Source organism: Papio anubis, chromosome 18 (genome assembly GCF_008728515.1).
Source record: "Papio anubis isolate 15944 chromosome 18, Panubis1.0, whole genome shotgun sequence".
NCBI lineage: Eukaryota > Metazoa > Chordata > Mammalia > Primates > Cercopithecidae > Papio > Papio anubis.
In genome coordinates this window covers 10257724-10274883 of record NC_044993.1, presented here as the reverse complement: position 1 = coordinate 10274883, position 17160 = coordinate 10257724, and the positions used below count along the sequence as shown (strand labels likewise).

General features: G+C 40.0%; 1 long non-coding RNA gene across 5 annotated transcripts in view; it reads right to left on the bottom strand.

Moving 5' to 3' along the window:
* LOC103880567 overlaps positions 1–17160 on the bottom strand; it is a 95194-nt gene that overhangs the window by 63739 nt on the left and 14295 nt on the right. For all 5 annotated transcript variants that reach the window (XR_004179721.1, XR_004179723.1, XR_641672.4 and 2 more), the window contains exon 4: positions 3581–3711. This is a non-coding gene — a long non-coding RNA (uncharacterized LOC103880567). The remainder of the gene's footprint in view (positions 1–3580; positions 3712–17160) is intronic.

The window sequence follows — 17160 nt, the reverse complement described above, 5'->3', positions numbered from 1 at the left end:
CATTATAATTTTTAATTCTTCAATGTTGTTTTGAAGAGCAGCATCAAGCATGCATAAGTTTTTGGAGACAGAGAAAAATGTAAGCAGCCACCCTTTGAGTTTGGACTTGGGGACACCCCAGATCCTCTGAGAGATCTGTCTCCTTCCAGAAGCAGTGAGGTGCACTGTTGCTGTGACATGAGAAAGTCCTGCTCCCATGCTCTCTGGAGACTGAGGCTCTCCCTGTTTTATGCAGTTGGGCTCTCTGGACATCATGTGCTTGAGTTCTGCATCTTTTCCCAAATTCTACTCTTTTCACTCTTACAATCACCAAGTTCTGTCGATATTATTACTCAAATGTCTACTTGTCTCTTTATTTATGACTACCACCCTTTGCCAAGCAAGCTCCCCGAAGGAGATCAATGACAACAATCACCAGGCCTCCCAGCAGCCAGATGGAGCTATTCAAAATGTAATGTGAGCTGGGCACAGTGTTGGTGCACACCTGTCATCCCAGTTACTAAGGAGGTTAAGACAGGATGATCCCTTGAGCCCAGAAGTTCAAGGCCAGCCTGAGCAACACAGCAAGACCCCATCTCTTTAAAAACATTTTTAAAAGTCAAAATGTAATGTGAAACTCACTCCTCCCTGTCAATCACCTTCATTGTCTTCCCATTGCTTCCCAGGCATCAGGTCTCTGCCCATCTTATAAAACCATCTATGTTCTCATCCTCCCTCATTCCAATTCAGCTTTCCAGGCTTCTTTATTTCCCCATATATGCAAATATTTTGTATACTCATGGTCTCTTCATCTAAAACATTCCTGGAGCCTGGACAGCTCCTCCCCAACCCCTTCATGGGCTGGTTATTTTAATTCACACATATCTTGGCTTACCTGTCTCCTACCCAGAGGCCTTCCTTGAGAAGGCTACCTGAGGATACTGCTTTTTCAATTGCCAATTGCTATTCCAATTCTCTCAGAGTCACATTATTTCTATCTGCAATGTGATTATGAGTGAATCTGATTATTTGCTAGATTTTAGTCTATCTTCCCCACATCACTGAAATCTCTGTGATGTTTTGTTCGCTTCTGACTACCCATTACAGACGGCACATAGTAGGCACTTAATAAACGTGTGTTGAATGACTGTACAAATGACTGCTGTGAAGTCATTTGGTAGGCAGGCCGTTCTTTTCCCTGTTTGTGTAAGGGTGAGGGTGGCTTTGTACACCCATGTGTGCATTTTTGAGAATGGAGGAAGGATATTCCACAGCTTGGATTGTTCCCTGCTAAAACCCTTCAATGGCTCCCCGTTGCCCCTTGGCTCAGCTCAGTTTGCAAAGCTGTCCAGGAACTGATTCTGCCTTCTTTCCTCCCCCTTTTCTCCCATTTCATTTTTCTACTCCTTCATTTGTGGCCTGTGTATAGGTATATGGATGCCCACTTGGGCTGGCCCCTTCTGTTCTGAATTCTCTACCTTGCTGACACCAGGATCATTTCATGTGAACCCCCCTCCAGAGAGCCTTGTCTGAGCCTCCATTTCATCCTTTTGGGTGAGCTGGGTACCCTCTTTTTGTGCTCCCTGCACTTTCCCCCTTAACCCATAGTCTCCCAAATAGGACAACTCGAACTTCTTTTGAGTAATTTGGAAAAAAATTAATATATTTATTTTTTAAAATTTATACTTTTGTTCACTTTACAAGTTGCATAAAATACTAGCATGCCATTGCACATGTATTCATTTTAAAAGTGGGATTATAAAGGTATGTAGAGAGTATAGGTTCAAAAATGTATTACAAGGGTTCGTGATCAAAAAGGTTTGGAGAGCATGATGACGTTATACTTTTCATACTGCATGGCATTTGTCTGGATTTTGTCTGTCTCTTCAAGATCTTTCAAGGAACTCTTGCGAGAAGAAACAGCATACACAGCCACACAGCTGCAGGTCCTCGAAGGTGATATGGGGATGGTTTTAGATGGTACACAAAAGGAAGGTGGCTAATGCCTGCTGAGAACTCATTGCCCTTTGAATTCTCTTTTATTCTTCCTCATTTAAATAATGGGGGCTAAAAGTCTCAGCTGTGTGTCAATATGTTTCTAATATCTCTGGGTACCACTTGCTAGTTTCCCTTTATAATAGGGAGAGCAACCTTTAGGCTCAAGCCCTTGAAAATGCCTCTTATCGATATAACCAAAACCCAACAATTCAGCTTTACTTTCATTGCTCCTTTCCATTTGTGGTCAGTAATACTGCTACGATATTTAAAACAATGTATAATTTTTCTCTTGCTAACCATGCAGAGTTTCTTAAAATAAATTTATTTATAAAGAGTGAGTAAATTTTTAAAAATAAGCAAATTATAATACAGGTGAAACTAGGTGTTTCAATCTCACGTCAGTTTGTGTAACACAAGGGCGACATAGTCAACATGACCTTTGAAACATAAAGACCCTGTAAGATTGTTTACTCTGGCCATGGCTAAATGTGTGACTATTGCAAAGTTCTTCTCTGAATCTACTGTAAAAGGGACAAAAATACTTACTCAATAGAGTGTTTTGAAGATGAGCATTAATATATTTAAAGACACTTCCCAATGCCTGCACATGATAATAGATATATGTTTATGCAATGAGCAAGTGGATGAGTAAGAATGGAATAAATCTGGGTAAATAAGTCAAGGAACCTGGATCCTCCTTAAAAGTCCCAACCTTCCTAGCTGGAACGAGTCAGACTCTGGACAGCCCCATTCTCTCCTTCACTAGAGTCCCATTTTCACAGTCATTTGACATTTACCCAGGAGACCTGAGAAAGTTAATGAGTTTTGCCTAGTCCCTTAATTCTCCTTTGGAGTGATTAGTGTGAACAGAGAATGGAATGTGCATGAGACATGGATTGATTTTGTGGCTCTGCTGGAATTCTATTAGAACTTCACTCTCCATTTGAATAGTCTCTACATAAAACTGCCTTGGAAGCTGATGAGCTCCCCATACAAAGAAGTATTCAAGACTAAAAGAGATGAACACGTGACCCAAGCCCTGACTTTTTGCTTCTCTAAGAAACATTATGTTCATCATCCTGAAAACAAAGACACATTTAAGGGCATCTTGAACCAAGTCTTGAAAGCCTATTTCTAGAAGTTGTGTGTAGGCTATGCAGACATGACTTCACAGGCCAGTGTGCAGATGCATCCCTATCTAGCACTTAACAGACACAGCTATTTTACTTTTATTTCAAATTGAAAGCCATGTTTTTAAGAAGTCAAACCACCTAAGACCTTCTAAAAGAAAGCAAATGAACTTTTTCTCTCCACATTGTTTCTCATTTTTTTAGTAGTCTATCCAGCTTCTTTCAATGAGAGCTGGATTCCAAAAGGCAAATGTGAAAACTTCCAGGGTTCCCAAGAAACAGTATCACTTCTGTTGCATCGTGTTGGTCAAAACAATAACAAGAACAGCTTTGATTCAAGGGAAGAAGACTCCTTTTCTTGATAGAAGTAGTGGCATGAGTGTCCAGGAATGGGAGGAATTGTTGGTAGTTGTCTAGGTAGACAATCTAACACACACACACATATAATCCAAATCATGAAATGTAGGACTCACTTTTGCTAAACACCAGGCTCTGCATTAGCATCCGTCACACCTGATTTCTTCAAGGAATGTCTGTGGAGACTCCATAGGATCTCCAAGGATAAAGACCTCACGTCCTTCCATTTTGCTTTCATTTCCATTTCCTTTGGAGATAAACACAAAAGAAAGTGGTTTCAGATCACAAGTACTCATATATTTTTGTGTGACTCAAAGGAAGGCCTTTGAGTGTCTGCATGTGTACTTGCGCATGGCACGTGTTCGTGCACCCATGCATGTGTATGTGGCAGGGAGATGAAGGTCATTTCAGAATTTATATCCAGATCTTGAGCTATCCTGTGATGTCTTGTTCTCAATTCAGCTTTTCCTGTCACTAGCCCTTTGCCCAGACCATCCCTCACGCATGACTGACCTGCCTCGTGCACAAAACCATGTATTTGCTTTTCTGCAATTAGCAGATCAAGGTTCACCTGCTTTATGCTCTTCATAACGATTCTTCTGGCAAAAACAAGTCCAGCATTCTTGACCCTTCTCTATTCTGAAAGATGTAAGAAAACGGATAGGAATTTGCTACATATAGATCAGGTCATTGAGGCAGAGGAGAGAGGCTGTGTAAAGTTTCAGATCTGGAAAAGAGAAGGCCATGTAGCTATTTGTCAGAATTTCTTTTCTGGCTTTACTTCCCAAAGGGAGATTTCTATGGGTTTGTGGGATAAGATGAAATGGGCCTTCTGTTAAAAAAAAAGGAAAAGAAAAAAAAAAAAAAGGGGGGTGCTGTACATAGAGAATAAAATATTGGCCAGGCGCGGTGGCTCACACCTGTAATTCCAGCACTTTGGGAGTCCACGGAGGGCAGATCACGAGGTCAGGAGTTCAAGACCAGTCTGATCAACATGGTGAAACCCCATCTCTACTAAAAGTACAAAAATTAGCCAGGCGTGGTGGCAGGCACCTGTAATCCCAGCTACTCAGGAGGCTGAGGCAGGAGAATTGCTTGAACCCGGGAGGTGGAGATTGAAGTGAGCTGAGATTACACCACTGTACTCCAGTCTGGGTGACAGAACAAGACTCTATCTCAAAAAAAAAAAAAAAAAAAAAAAAAAAGTAACAAAATAAAAATAAAAACTTGAAGAAGAATTTGAGAATAAGATGACAACATAAAGGAATTGTTTACGTTTGCATATTTATGTTTGGTTTAACTTATTTTTGGCAGAAAATATAAGCACTAAAATGACTGTAACACAGCTCAGTGTCCTTAGCAATATTTTCTCCTTATTACCTCCTCAAGGCTTCATCTGTCAGAATGTAGCCAACATCATTTAACCAAAAGGGGGAAATTTTCTATGTAAGTCAATACATGTATTACTCCATTCATCAAATATAGAGATCACTTTTTAAACACTGAACCTTAAGAAACAGTACATTTGTGATTGCAGAAACCAGTATAATCTCCCTCAAATTGCAAGCAGATATTATAAAGTGAAAACCACCCTTCGAAAATAAACCCTGATCAATGACACGAAAAGGTGGTTCTTTGTAAAGATCAACAAAATTGGCATACTTTTAGCTAGACTAGTCAAGAAGAAAGGGAAAACTCAAATGACTAAAATAATAAATGAAAGTGGGGACATCATTACCAACCTTACAGAAATAAAAAAAATTGAAAGAGAATACTATGAACAGTTGTATACCAACAAATTAGATAACTTGGATATAACAAATTTCTAGAAGCATGTAAACTATCAAAACTGACGAAAGAAGAAATGTAAAATCGGGATAGACCTATAACAAGTAAATATATTGAGTCGATAATTAAAACCAACCAGCAATCCAAAGCTGAGGATCACATGGCTTTATGGTAAATTTTACCAAACATTTAAAAAAAAAATCAGTTCTTCTCACACCTTACAAAAAATGGAAAAAGAGGGATCACTTCTCAACTTATTCTGAGGCCAGTATTACCTTGATGCCAAAGTCAGACAAACAATCACAATAAAAGAAAATTATAGATCAATATCCCTTGTGAACACTAGTGCAAAAATCCCCAACAAAATCCTAGCAAACCAACTCCACCAGCCTATAGAAAGAATTATACATCATTACCAAGTGGAATTTATCCAAGGAATGCAAGGTTTGTTAAAAATCAATTGATGTAATACATTATATTTATAGAATAAAGGGAGAGAAAGCCACAGGATCATATTAATAGATGCAGAAAAAGAATCGGACACGATCCGTCACCTTTCATGTTGAAAGCACACAATAAACTAGGAATAGAAGGAAAATTCCTCAATCTGATAAAGAGCTTCTATTTCAAAAAAAACCAAAAACAACAACAACAAAAAAAAACAACTAATGTCATACTTAACAGTGAAAGACTGGACATTTTATTTATTAGAAACAGTATACTGATGTCCTCTCTACTTCTGTTAAATATTATACTGGAAGTTCTAGTCAAAGCAGTTAGGTCAGAAAAAGGAACAAGCACCCAGATTGAAATGAGAAGCAAAACTATGTCTATTAGCAGAAGACATGATTTTATGTAGAGAAAATCCTGAAGAATCTATAAAAAACACTATTAGAGCTAATAAACAAGTTTAGGAAAGTTGTAGGATACAAGATTAATATACAAAAATCAGTTCTACTTCTACACACCAGCAATGAACAATACAAAAATAACATTTCAAAAACAATGACATTCACAATAGCATCAGAAAGAATAAAACGCTTGGGAATAAATTTAACCAAGAAAGTACAAGACTTATGCACTGAAAACCACACACACTTTTGAAAGTAATCAAAGATGACCTAAATAAATAGAAACACATATTATATTAGTGAACTAGAAAACTAGAAAATATTGTTAAAATGACAATAATTAGTTATTGGGGATAATTAGTTCCCAATTAATCTACAGACCTCATATAACTACTATCAAAACTAACTGCCTTTTTTTTTTTTTTTTTTTTTTTGCGCAAATGGGCAAGTTGATCCTAAAATTCATATGGGAATGCAAGGAACCCTGAATAGCCAAAGGCCAGATGAATAACAAAGTTGAAGGACTCACACTTTTAATATTAACATGTAATACAAAGCTACATCAATCAAACTTAGTGGTACTAGCACAGAGATAGACATATAGATCAACAGAATAGAATTGAGAATACAGAAACAAACCTAAATATACATGGTCAATTGATTTTCAACAAAGTAACTGAGATCATTCAATGGAGAAAGAATAGTCTTTTCAACAAATGGTACTGGAACAATTTGCCATCCACAGACAAAAGAATAAATATGAACCTTCTACCTCACACCATATACAAAAAACCTGAAAATGGATCAAAGACTTAAATATAAGAACTGAAGTCATAGTATTCTTAGAAGGAGACATAGATATAAATCTTTATGACCTGGATTATGTTATGGTTTCTTAAATATGACACCAAAAGCACAAAAAACAAAGCAGGAATGGTGGGGGAGGAAAGGGAAATGGTGCCACCAGTGCTCTTGGCCTTGGCTGGCTCTTAGGCCGCCCTTAGCACTCATCAGCTTGCTTCGCATGTTTGTATGTTATCCTCATGTCTTTCTTCTCACTAGACCACGAGTATCTCCATTCCAGGCACCATTTTCTATTTAGTTCAATAAAAATTTATTAAGTACACACTTCATGGTTAGCATTGAATATAAAAAGGTAATTATAATGATGCATAATAAAAACAACAATAATAATAAAAATGGTAGATGCTAATACACATTGAGAGCTGGTTTTATGCCAAAACCTTTTCTAAGTACTTTACACATATTGGTTCATTTTGCAATTATGTTGGTGATTGCAAAATGAATTAATATTGGTAATCAAAGCAAAGTTGGGGTATATAATAGGTATTATTATTAGCATTACTCTTGTTTCCATTTTACAAATGAGGTAACTGAGAGGTCAAGATTCTTGCTTGAGGTCCCATAGCTAGTAAGTGCAGAGTGAGGATTTGAAGACCGCGGTCTGATTCTAGGCCCCGTGATCCTGCTCTTGAGGCACTTAGTAGATATTCTGTTCTTCACTGAAGTCCCCTAGCACCCCTGGCTCCTTAAACAGAGGCAGACAGCAAGCAAGTATGGGACTGCAGGAAATAAAACGTGTGCATCCTAAATTATCAATATTCAAAGAAGATCAAGAAGTTAGAGGGTAGAGGCTGGCTGCTTTATTAGTAAATATATAAAACACCAGCATTCTGTTAAATTGATCATGAGATCTGAGATTATTATAATCTCTTACCACTAGACTGCAAGCTCCAGAAAGACAGGGACTCTTTTTCTTTAACTGTTTCAATTTTTTTTTTTAAATTGCTGTCTCTCCAAAACCCAGGACAGTATCAAGTCTTTATGAACATTTATTTACTATTTCTTGGGTAAATATATAAAGGACAACATGTACTGAATGCTTACTATACATCAGACCTTGATCTTAGTGGGGTTCAGGTATTTATTAACTATTTTCTCACAACAACATTATAAGGAAGGTATTCTTTTACCATCTCTATGATTTAATAGAGAGGGAATAACTGAGGCATAGATAAATTAAATTTCAGATCTATTCAACCTGAAATTATTGGAGCCATCACCCAATCCCAGGCCATTTGAAAAAAAGCACCTTCACTGGTTTTTTTGTTTGTTTGTTTGTTTGTTTTGTTTTGTTTTGAGATGGAATCTTGCTCTGTCACCCAGGTTGGAGTGCAGTGGTGTGATCTTGGCTCACTGCAACCTCCACCTCCCGGGTTCAAGCAATTCTCCTGCTTCAGCCTCCCGAGTAGTTGGGATTACAGGCATGTGCCACCATGCCTGCCTAATTTTGTATTTTTAGTAGAGACAGGGTTTCTCCATGTTGGTTAGGCTGGTCTCGAACTTCCAACCTCAGGTGTCCCACCTGCCCCGGCCTCCCAAAGTGCTTGGATTACAGGTGTGAGCCACCATGCCCAGCCACACCATCACTGTTAAACAATAACTTTATAGCCACATTATGAAGATGAATGCAAAACCTGCAAGATTTGGAAGCTGAAACAGGTACTGTCAGATTATGTGATGAAACTGCCAAAATTATGGCAGTTGGTGTTGTCCCCAGATCCTCAGGGGTACATGTTCACTGTCTCCGCTTGCCTCAAAATTGGTATAGTGTTGTAAAGCTTCCAGCTAGGGTATACGGAACATTCAAAGCAGGACTGTTGAACGTTTGCTCAACATCTCTACTCTTGTGTCTCATCTTTGAGGTCTTTCTTAAAGGGTGAGCTTTGGCTTTGAGAAGTGAACGGTTTCCTACTTCGGTTTGTAGGCTCCAGAATGCACCAGGAGGAGCCTGTGAGGCCCCGATGGAGGGGTGGATGGTTGTTTTCAGTATCTTTATTACTCCCCACATCCAATGGTCTAGGTTCCATTAATTATGGCTATACCCTAGGATACCGGGAAGGAATTCAACCCAAAAGGAGGAGGAGGAGGAGGAGGAGGAAGAAGAAGAAGAAGGAGAAGAAGAAGAGAAGAAGGAGAAGGAGAAGGAGAAGGAGAAGGAGAAGGAGAGAAGGAGAAGGAGAAGGAGAAGGAGAAGGAGAAGGAGAAGGAGAAGGAGAAGGAGAAGAAGAAGAAGAAGAAGAAGAAGAAGAAGAAGAAGAAGAAGAAGAAGAAGAAGAAGAGAAGAAGAAGAAGAAGAAGAAAAGAAGAAGAAGAAGAAGAAGAAGAAGAAAGAAGAAGAAGAAGAAGAAGAAGAAGAAGAAGAAGAAGAAGAAGAAGAAGAAGAGGAGGAGGAGGAGGAGGAGGAGGAGAGGAGGAGGGTGAGGAGGAGGAGGGAGGAAAATGAGAGTCTAACATCTTGGAGTCTCCATAAAAATGGGTAATTTGGCACTGTCCACCTTGTTATGTTGTGACTCCTTAGATAAATACTCCCATCTTGATATTTCATTAGTGTCAAAGATTTCAGGCTGTGGAGTTACACTTCCAGGGTTCAAATCCCATTTCTATTTAGAATTTGGACAACTTATTAGACATCTGTCCTTAGTATTCCCATGTGCTAAATGGGGCTACCCTTCATAACTATGGATCATTTATTGTACAAGTTCCCAGAATCATGGGCAGGCCATGATAAAGTTGGTACAGACTATAAATAAGTGTCATTGATTATTTGTGGTAGTCAGAGGTATGGGAGCTTGATATAATTACAACACTCTCAGAGCACGTGAGAAAAACTGATAGTATTTGCTCCTTGACTTGGGGGTAGAGTTTTGTGTTTGCTTTTAAAGCGCTGGGGAGAAGATGTCACCCCTTTTGTCACACTGTTCTGTATCCTTCCCCCTCTTCAGTGTCAGTTCATTTGCAACATCACCCTTGGTCAAGCCACGTTATTTAGACTCATGGAAGGGGATACATGCGGGCCCATAAATGATAGGTACACAGCCTAGGTACTGAGTTTAGATCTCTCCTGGGTCATGCCCTGCCCCAGCCTGGCTCCCTGAATGACCACATACCTCTTCCTAACATCAGTCCATATCCGCATCACCCTGGCCAGAGCACTTTGTCTGAGCTCGCCTTGTCTGTAACAGAGCTAGGTCATCTTCCATGGGTCACCAGCAATTTCTGGTCTCCAGTGTGCAAGTTCCACATTGCCTGGGGTTGCTGCTCTCTGTCACTCTATCTCCGGATTTCTCTCCATCTCTCTCTGTCTGTCTTTCGGCTGCTTGACTGGAAGACAACACTCCAAACAGCATCCCAAACCAGCCCTTCAACTCACCAAAACTTCCCTCCTAATTCGTTATTACTCTTTTGTTTCTAACTCTTGCATTCTTCCCAAGCATAGGACTTTACACTCTCGTAAAGGACTGTCCTTCCTATCTGAAGCAAACATCCCCAACCCACATTTGTATATAACATGTGATGATTATAGTATCTAAAATGCATCAGAGCTGACTATGGGGCAGGCACTCTTATTCACAAGAGTGCTTGCAATTGTCAGAAAAATCGTAACACTGAGACAGTACTACCTCCATTTTATAGATATGAACACTGAGGTCAGGGAAGGAAGCAACATGCCATACAGGGCCAGAAAGAGGTACAGTAATCAAAGCCGGAGGTGTTTGACTCAGGAGCCAATACTCTTTTCTCTCTCCCAATATTTCCTTTATGGACACTAAGACCATCATTAACCATCTTCCCCATATGACCATTTAAGAATGACTTAATGGTATGGGGTTCCTTTTGGGGGTGATGAAAACATACTGCAATTAAATAGTGATGATGGTTACATAATTCTCTGAATATACCAAAAAGGATTGAATTGTGCACTTTAAATATACATTTTATGGTATGTGACTTATATCTCAATAATAATAAAAGTAACCCATTCATACCCCTATACTCTAATGACTCAGCCAAGTTAGAGTGCGAATGTGAATAATTCATCACCTCTGATGGCTTTCCATCACACTTAGAAAAAGTCTAAATGACTTTCAGACATTTAGCAGACTCTGAAGGTGCCTGACCCTTGTCATCCAGCACTTACCCTTCCTGATCACACCTGCCCAGCAGCATCCCACTGTAAACACCTGCCACTCCTCACCTGGGGATTGTGCCTTCTTCAGAAGAGCCAGGAAGTATAAATAAATGTAATCTCAGGCTCCCTAAGGAGCCTGAGATGGGTGGAGGAGTAAGAAACCCACTTCTCCTCTCCAGAGGAAGCAAGGTGAGATGTGCTGTGGAAAGCCCCACAGACAGCCCCCATGGGATTGAGCCCCACATGGTAGCCCGGTCAATAACACACCCTTAATTGGAATCTTTCCCCTCCCTCTCTCACTTCTCACTCTCCTTATTGTGCCCTCCCAAATAGCTGTTTGTATTCAAAACTTCATCTTGTGGTTTTCTTCCAGCAAGACCCAACCTAAGACAAGGCTTTTTTTTTTTTTTTTTTTTTTTTTTTTTTGGACATAGCTGCCACCTATCTGTTTGACTTTATCTACAATTTGCTTCCTACCTGGCTAGGTTACACCCATACTGAACTTTTTTCCCTTCCCAACACACCAAGTTCATTCCTCCCTTAGGTCCTTTCCACTTGCACTTGGTCCTTTTTGCCCATACTGTTGTACCTTGGTGGCCTCTTCTTGTTTTGTGGCCACAGCTCAAATGTCACCCTCTAAAAGAAATCTTTCTTGAACTCTGCCTAAATAATCTCAGCGCACCATTCCATACCCAACCAGATCTCATTTGTTACTCCAGTGCATCTCCACATAGCAGTACGTGCTGGAAGTTTTTGGTTTGCTCATCTGGCTATACAGTCTCCACCTTTCCCCACCCTCTTCTGTGCCCAGGGAGGCTGATCCTTATGGACTGCAGTAGTGGGTTCCCTGAATCTCAGGCTTCCAGCTGGATTTAGCTGAGGGAGGGCAGTCAGGCAACAGGAGTACGAATCAGAATAATGATGTCCCCAGTCCCCTTCCTGCTGGGCTGCCATGGATTAAGGACATGCTGCTTCTGAAGGTTGGGTTTGAATCAGGTGGTCCTTTCCTTTAAGTCTGGGTCTGGTAACAGCTCCCTGCAATTGCTAGCTCTGGGGTACTGCACCATCCTTCCTTTGTTCACTGTGAACCTACTCACACCTTTATAAATAGTCCTGTATGAAATTCTCCTTAATGATTCGATTTGTGCCATGGGTTTAGTAGCGTGTGTGTGTGTGTGTGTGTGTGTGTGTGTGAGACAGAGACAGAGACAGACCTAGCTGTTAAAACTCACAATTAAATTGTTTTATTATTTTCAGCATTTACATTTCTGTTGTCTAACACCTTCTACAAGAATATAAACCCCACAAAGGGAGACACGTGGTATTCCTTGTTCACAGCATGACTGTATTCTCAGTAGCTGAAACCACGCTAGGCATAGATTAGTCACTTAATAATTTTTAAAAATGTCTAATGTATTTATTTGGAAATTTTTAGCAAAGAAAAGCTGACATGTTGCTAATGGATCAGGTTACCTACATTTCTTGGGGTGACCCTCTTTTTCTAACCCTGTTGCAGCTTCCAGGCAACAAGGTTTTCTGAGTTCATGCTTTTTTTTTTTTTTTCTTTCAATCCCTTTGGCCCTGGATGCTGTGACACTGGGTTGCAAATGAGTTTTTCTCTGGCATGGATTCAGCTGTAAACTCCTTCTGTTACAGGTTAATAAAACCTAGGAAATTACCTCCGAACAGCCAGAAATACGTTGTGGGAAAATGAGCAGACAGTTGAGAAATAAGGATTTGAGTTTTCAACATTTATGTTGGCTTTCACTCCTAATAAATATTTAAGTTAAATTGAATTTTACTTAACTTGATGACTATTTAACTTTAATAGTCATTGTTTATAGCAGTATTTTCAGCAAATTTTTAGTTAAGACTCTTTGGCTCTTAACCGAAATGCATTATCAGAAAACACCTTTCTCTTTCTACTATAAATTTATAACTGGAAGTTTACTCATGTAATTGTCATGTGAAGCCAATTTCAGTTGTTTTTCCTTTGTAGAAAAACAGATGGAAAAGAACTCCTTTGCATTTGGAATTTACTTGGTATGATTTACATCATAGGATAAGTTAGAAATCACGTAGGCAGAATGGTGCCCTTTTCCCAAGACGTCCATGCCCTAATCTTCAGAACCTGTGACTTTCCTTGGCAAAGAATTAAGGCAGATGAAATTAAGGTTGTTAATCAACTCAATTTAAAATAGGAAGATTACCCTGGATTATCCAGGCAGGTCCAATCTAATGACAAAGGTTTTTCAAAGTGGAGGAGAGGGCAGAAGAGGAACCACAGAGAGATGTGATGTGAGAAAGACTCAACCCACCATTGCTGGTTTGAAGATGGAGGAAGGGGCCATGAGCCCAGGAATCCAGGTAGCCTCTAGAAGCTGAAAAAGGCAAGAAATGGGTTCTCCCGAGAGCCTTCAAAGGAAAGCAGTCCTGCTGACACTTTGATTTTAGTGAGACCCACATCAAACTTCTGACCTCCAGAACTGTAAGATGATAAATCTGTTGTTTGAAGACACCAAGTTTTTGGTAATTTGCTACATCAGCCATAAAAAAAACTCCCGTTGAAAGTTAACTGCATTCTCCCCCTAGAGGGGTAGCCGTAGTATCTCTCTTCCACACTAGATATCTTTATTTTTGCATGAAATTTCAATCCAGCAAACATGAGCACAGAGTCACTTGGGTACACTTTTAAGTTTCCATTAAGTCATTTATTTTACAAGTATATAGTACATTCCAAGTATTCCCATCAAAATGGGAGGTGCCCATAAATTAAAGTCGATTTAATCTTTCAATTCCCAGCTCTTTTGCAAGAAGCAAAGACGAGAAAAAAAAATGCAAGCACCTAACATTGTGTTGAACATGGAAAGAATATAGACGTGCAGCTCTTCACTTTTTCCACCCAGCAGAGGTGGTGAATTGCAGTACCGGGGGTTGATAGCCATGAATAAGATTAGACCTGAATTGTGAGGGAAATAGTAGATACCTAGAACAGTATGTTATTTTGAAATTACATTTTCCTACTTCTTGCTTTCCTGCTTCCATGGTGTAAAGGGAGCTTGTGCTTCTTGACATGTTCCAGCTAGCTGAGACGCTCCGAGTGCGCCAAATGACTCAGTCTCTGGACTACTACCAAAGTTTTTTAGGATTGAATCCTGCTCTTATTTTCTAAGGAACAATGTTTAACTGGTCTCTGTGGCATGGTGTCAACTGACATCACCCTTTAATTGCAGATATGTCACGTTAGACTATCCCCAGTATTGAGGGAAGGATCCCAAGGCAAGTTAAACATTAAGATGGAGGCTGTGGGCACATTTTTTCACACTCCTGGTCAAGAGGAGGGCCCATGTCATGAGGATAGGTATATGTTGAGCCCTCTCAATCTGACCCCAAAAATGCTAAAGCAAGTCACATTTATCAAACAGCTATACAGCCAGCCAGTATGAAAATCCCTCTGGAGGGTACATCATTTTGCATTCATCTATTTTAAGCAACTCTTGTGAATCAGATAGTGCTCAAAACATACCAAGCTCAGTTCACACCAAAAAGTGTTTTTTTTTTATTTCTCTTTGTGATTATGAATGTATGTGCAATGAATTATGAGACTCAAAATAAGTATTCCCATATGATTGCTTAGGGATTTTGAAATTTAATATCTACATGGAAGATGATGAAGTCATCTGCCCAGTGGCCTCTGAGTGAGCAAGGTCCTGTGAAATAGATCCTGCTCAAACTTGTTTTTAGTACCAGGAGACCAGGAGTGAATACAGGGAGAGCTGACCTTTGTACGGGTCCTTTATAGAACTGTTGTCCAGATCTGATGTCGCACAAAGTCACTAGTTGGCCCCAACTTCTGTTTTCCATGAAGAACAACACCTGACTTTATTATCTTAAAATGATGAGAGTTAGTGATCTCTCATACTTGTGAGTACTGAGAGAGGGGATCTACTGAAGGACCCCGGGGAGGTCTTACAAGGCTCTCTACTTCCTGGAGAATGAAGCTAACCAACGTGTAGGAGCCTTCAGAGAGGTGTGGAGACAAAAGCGCATCAACAGAAGACTTACTACATTGCTATTGGGGGTCTTTGGATTTTCCTGAAAAGAGAATTTAGTTCTCTGGCTTAGGGGTACACATTTTCCCCCTTTATGGGCAGATACACAGAAGAATGTAGCACAGAAGCCAGCTCCAAGTAGAAAGCCAAGATGGGAAAATCAAGAAAGAGTTTATGAGCTATACATGGAATTGGGGGTATGGTGAGAATCAGACAGCAAACAGCAAAATGGCAGACCAGGAAGTGTCCATTTCAAGAAGGTTTTCCAAGACGTGCACAATGTGCACTGGACTAATTTAAAACAGCCTCTTTACTGTGAGTTTTTTTTTTCTCAGTCCTATTCTGATGCCCATGTGTTGTTAGCTCTTTGACTTTTATGGGTATGGTCTTCTGTTCCTAGTGTTTGGTCTTCTGTTCCTAGTGTTTGGTGAGCTCTGATCACCTGTGTCATCTGCCCCATTGCAGCTCTGCAATGAAGGAGGGAGGGAGCCAGGGATAGCATGGGCATGAAGGAGCAGGGGACAATTGCTTGGATGACAACTGCAGAAGGAATAAAAGTAGAGCAAGGGTCACATATAGCCTTTGTGAAGGCCCCTTCAAAACCAGCTAACGTCAGCTTTGTCAGGGTCACCCCCCTGGACTAGGGACACTCCTCATAATCAGGACATCGTTTAAATACACTGGACATCATGTGCTGAGAAGCTTGTCATTCAGTGTCTCCATCAGAAAAATCACTGTCCTTTCCAATATAATAATACTTGATTTCAGGCAAAATACTAGGTACTTTCCATGTACTATTTAATATTTCCCTGACAAGCTCTTTCAAAGAAGCTCAGCAAACAACCCAGTAATTTGGCCAGTGCTCTCCTGGATGATCTGGCTTTGTGTCTGTTTCCAAAGATACTGGATAAGGCTAATATGTATATTGTTTAAACTAAGGTCAGGTTTGAAAAGGACCTTGATATTCTAATGCTTGTGTTCTATACTTTTGTCACTCAAGATGACTTCATATTCTAAGGCTAAAAGGAGGTATCAAGACTGACAGGATGATCTCCATAGAGTTCAAATACATTGGTGAAAGAAAACATAATTGTGATCCTCTCCGATTTAGCTGTGTTTGGTTTCATATAATCTTGCTATCTCCCTTAAGCTTAGGTGTGTTCCAGAAGTTTTCAAAGCATGGTTTTTGTCAGCCTTACCAAGTCGAGGTCTTTGAGTGTGAGACTCCGTAAATCTAAACTTTCAGCAGACATTCCCAGAAACACCAACTCACTGAAAAGTTTTAAAATCACTGTTCAGGGGGATAACACCTTAATTGCGGAACCAAGGGTCTCTTCCTCCTTCCTTCCCTCCTTCCCTCCTTCTCTCTCTCCCTCCATCCTTTCTCCTTCCTTTCCTCCCTCTTTCTTTTTCCCTCTCCTCTTCTTTTTCCCGTCCCATGCTTTTTATTTCTTTTAAGCTTTAATCACTTCGTCTTTTCTCCCATATTTTCTGCCAAAGTTTACTCTTGTCCACATGCCAGTGACAACCAAGATAAGCACAATGAAATCAAATGTATTTAGGTAGTTAGATTTAATTACATGATGAAAAATGAATTCACCAGGCTTTCTTTCAGGAAGAACAAGTTATTTAGAAAACTTTCTTGGCAAGTACTTGGGATATGAGCTGAGGCCTCTAGGGGCTTGATATGAACAGCAAGGCTCTGTAGGGGACAGACAGGAATGTGTTTATTGCTCCTGAGCTGAGGAGAGATAGGGAGGTTGAAGCCCAGGAGGTGGGAGAGGACCAGAAAGATCAATTGGGAGGGGCTTATAAACCACGATGTGGCTATTCCCAGCACTCTCTCAAAATTTAAAGGATAGGAAGGAATGTTAGTTTGAGGCTGTTTGTTCCTGGCTGTTTTTCTGGGTAAACTGACTGTAGAATTCAAAACTTTGCTTTGAGTGATGCATCACAGAACTAAGACATGGCTGTCAAACAACTGCTCAACTAAATGGCAGGCAGTGTGAGTA